The sequence below is a fragment of the Oryzias melastigma genome, linkage group LG8 (assembly GCF_002922805.2).
Source record: "Oryzias melastigma strain HK-1 linkage group LG8, ASM292280v2, whole genome shotgun sequence".
Taxonomy (NCBI): domain Eukaryota; kingdom Metazoa; phylum Chordata; class Actinopteri; order Beloniformes; family Adrianichthyidae; genus Oryzias; species Oryzias melastigma.
In genome coordinates this window covers 13,388,943-13,393,330 of record NC_050519.1, presented here as the reverse complement: position 1 = coordinate 13,393,330, position 4,388 = coordinate 13,388,943, and the positions used below count along the sequence as shown (strand labels likewise).

At 36.6% G+C, this 4,388-nt stretch overlaps 1 protein-coding gene across 1 annotated transcript in view; it reads right to left on the bottom strand.

Moving 5' to 3' along the window:
• Window positions 1-4,388, bottom strand: part of pitpnc1a (phosphatidylinositol transfer protein cytoplasmic 1a) — a 49,891-nt gene that overhangs the window by 10,247 nt on the left and 35,256 nt on the right. The window lies entirely within an intron of this gene.

Genomic DNA, 4,388 nt, shown 5'->3' with positions numbered 1-4,388 from the left:
GGACATTATAGCATCATCTGCTTTTAGTCTGTTGTGTAAGTGACAACATCACATACAGGAACAGCATGCTCTTTTGTTACTTGCTTAGTTTTGAAAGAATTCCCAACATGTTGGTGTTCTTCACTTTTTTTTGGTGAAAACACATGCAGCTAACACTGTGATTAAATCTTGTTGGGAATGGCTGTAAAAGTTCATAAAAGATTGTTGACATGCCGTGTGTGTTCATATAACATTACTCAGTTATTTTGAATTGTTGCTAATCTTAAGCTATATTCATGAGAGCTCAGTATCGCCAATAATTTCCAGAATTGATTCGATTCACCAGAGCCTGGATCAATTCAATTTAGATCTTTTCAATTCTTTCAATCCACTCAATTTGATTCAATTACATTTTGAGTTTACACATTTAGAAACACTTGTTTAGAAATACATTAATAATCTATTTATGTTTTGAAGATATTCATATTAATTTCATGCAGTTCACATACTGTGAAATTTAATAGTGTTAACAGTAACAGTGTTAACAGTGTTGCATGGATTCTCAAACGGAGAAGCTCCAACAATTGTTCTGCTTCTGTTAGAGGGCGTTTCAGTTTGGCCACAAGGTGGCGATCATGCTATAGCATTCCACCTTATTCCTTTCTTTTATGGAACTGTTTGAAAATTGATTGCAGAGGAGTTATTAACAATTGTGGTTTGTGCCCGCCCAGAGATATAGGATGGAGCTGTTGAAGAAAAAACCTCGAGAAAGATTTGTAGGATTTGCACCACATTGTCTTTTGACCTTTTCCAACTGTAGGTGGCAGACATGTTCAAGCAAAGAAGCAGAAAAAGAAAAAGAAGCCCCTCCCTGTTTGTCCAGTGTGAACACTTCGGCTATATGGGCGTTCAAGAACCCATGATCAGCTCATTCTTGAACATTTGACACATGGTTGGTGTTATAAAATTATGTTAATATTTGTGAAGGATAAGTCAATTTTTGCATCAAAGGGTAGATGGTGTTCTATAGGGGAAGGGGGTCCAAAGGGACCAAATCACTTTGAATCATGCAACGTTTGAGTATTAAAGAAAACAAAAAACTAGATGTAGTAAGTTCAGAAAACTTGAGGAGGGACTACAGGTAAAAAATATTATAAGCTGCAATATGTTCTTAAAAGACTCAAGAAAAGTGGAACCAGATAAAACACTGAATTATCAGACATAATTCAGTGCAGTTCTGTATGTGCAGACGCAGTACTGGCTCGTTTCTTCAGCTCGGTGTCTTTTTAATGCACTGATGAGTCAGAATGCTGCAACTTTTTGAAACTATCTAAAGGCACTGGCCTTTTGTCACATCATCAAGGCTGTTCTTGCTTTTTAAAGTGGTGCAATAAGTCCAATGATCTGAATGTGAGAAAAACTTAGAATTTAATTCCAGAGTTTAAAAAATAAAAATGAACAATAATCTCTCACTTTTCATTTCTTTTAGAACAGTTTAGTGTAGAAACTAAACTTATTTTTATTACAGACATTTAGGGTAAAATGGGAGCAAAATATCTAATTTCAATAATTTTTACATGCACCTACATGGTTAATGGAAAAAAAATAAAAGTGGAAGAAAAAAGAAAAATTGAAGGCCAACTAAGCAGAAACATTCTTCAGTCGAGCATATTTTGCTCTATGCGTTTGTTTTGACACCTTCACAGGTGGCACTATTATTTATGTGTGAAAAACTGCTGATTGAATTGGAATGATTTTCGTTTGGAGGCTGCTAAACGCTGACAAAAGTAATTCATTTTGAAGGTTTGAAGTCTAAAGGCAGCCCTCTGGGATCAAGGAATTTGTCTTCTTTAATGTATTCCTTCAAACGCTGCATTTTTCTGAAGTAGTTTGAAATGTTGATTCATCTATAGAAATTATTAAATGCATTAAAAATCATAATGACGAGAGAAGTTACCTCATGTTACCTTTTGGAAGATGTAATCACCTGGTTCTGTTACTTTATTACTTTTCTCTCAGCTAAATTGTATGTCATGTTACATTAAAAAAAATAATAAAATAAGTACCAAGGTTTTATTGCTTTTATGCTTATTTTTATTACAACTACAAAAGCAAATAACTACAAACAACGTTAACACTAATCTGCTCATGAATATGATAAGATGACCTGGCACAATGTGTTTTTGTCTATAACTGCGTCTCCACTGACTATTAAATTACACACATTTAATTTGTGATAGTAAATTTGCCTAATGGAAATATCAAAAGAAAAAAAAACTTGTATTTATATTAAAAAAAATGTGCTTGGAGAAGGCGGTTTTTGAGGTGTATTGAAACTGACACATTTCCCAAAACTGCAATGGAAACTTTTTTTTTTATTTAAATGAGAAGTATCCCACAGCATCATGTATTGAACATGTCAAGGATCTACAGCTTCTCTGCAAAATCACCAACCACGATTTTGCAAAATCAGTTCATCCACAGCCACTCCCAAATGTAAGGATCTTGCATGATCTTCCTGAATAAGATGCAGACGTCTCCTTTGATTGATGATGAGTGCTATAGTGCTGTGGTAGAAATTTGAATCTATCGGGTGTGAATCAAAGTTTTGTTCACATCTTCTGCTGTGTTTCTGAATGAATTATTGAGTGATTTGGTTTGTGCTTATTTGCATAATTAAGCAGTGACATCACTAAATTGTGTTTGTTTGTTGACATTTCTAAAAGTTCGATAAAGTTTTGTGCGCATGTATGATGGAAATGCAGCTATAAACATGATCCGTGTCTGTATTGACGCTGTGTTTGTCATGACATAGCCAGTCTGTTCCTATTTACTTTACCCATAAATATCACAAAGCAAAACATTGTGGAACTTATTAGTTATTTTTACCAGTATGAGTTGTCTAATTTTGCTTATGGTGATGCAAAAAATAAGTTATAGCAAAGAGTTTTTAGATAGATAGGAACTTGCTTAGAGCTTTGAGGTTTGCCTCGATATTGATGCATCATCCTATAGTTTTAGTGAGGAGATAAAGTCAAGTGGTTAGTGCCCGGCCACTTTGTAGTCTTTTGATTTTGTAGTTTTTTTTAAACGTTAGCATGAAAAACACTTGTTTATTTTTTGATTAAAATATGTTTCCATAAAATGTGAGAATTCTCAAACAAGAATGTTTGTAGGGCGAAAAAACGTTTTGCAAAAATACAGTAGGTGGTCAAAGAAAAGCTGAATAACAGCCACTTTAGACCACAATCCTTTTTTATAGAGGAATTTGGGGCATCTCATCACTTTTACAGCATGTTTAATTTATCTTTAGTGCTCAAATGCAATCATTTTTATGATCCTGTACACCACAGAGACCATGATTTAAATGCTTTCAAAGGACTGAAACTTTCCCTCTGTAGGCTGCACAGGTGAATGCTCCCCCTTCTCCCCCCTACAGATCTCATACAGCAGCTGCCAGCAGGTGAACAGGATCACCTTCATAGACTCCAGCAGGAAATGACTAAATGCTCGAAGTTTCTTAACAGAGGATGCACAATTCCATTATTTCGATTAGTTTTCCTTGGTAAAAAGTCTGAAAAATGGAGGTAATAATGGTGTTTCTACAAGGCCATAAAGCTCGTAAGATTACAGCATTACCTGTGATGGTGTACGGGTAATAGTTCCAGGCTTTCTCCGTGACGTAGAAGATCTTAGGGACCACTGCTCGGGCCCAGCTGGGCAGCTTGCTGAAACACACAGAGAGAAGTGTGAAAAACTTTACCAGAACAGACAGTTAAAAAGAAAAGAAAAAAGAAAACCCACACACATCCTGCTGAGTGGAGCCATAATGGAAGCTGTACAATGTAGCCATAATGGCCTGTGGGGAAGTTGATTACACTGATGACAGCCTGCACCCTGCAGGGTTCACTGTGATAGAGACAGAGAGGGGCATGAGGGGGCAGACGATAAGGGAACTCCAAAGGACCAAGCATTCATCAGAAAAGAAGGGTTTCAAGATGGTTAGCGGGAGGAAACTGGTGCAGATTCATGGGTAGTGGTTGAGTAGTAGGAATCCTTTGCTGTCTTTGCAGGTTGAATGTAATCCAGACTCCCACAGCCCAAAACATGGTTCATAGGTTGATGGGTGACTCTAAAAATTGGAACTTTAGGAGTGAAGGTGGGAATGTGATCATCTGGGTGTGTGGCCAATCGTGTCACCTGGATTCCCCTGATAGAACTTAGGGGAAACAGATGATTGATGGAGAAATTCCTAGAGTAAAAGGACAGACTGACTTAAAAACTTTACGATTTTTTGTGACACAAATGTAGATTTTTCCTCGTCATGTCAGCTCCAAATCATCAGTTCAATCAGGTGATTGGTAAGTGAGACACCTGAAAGAACCAGAGAACAACTCAAACACTGGACG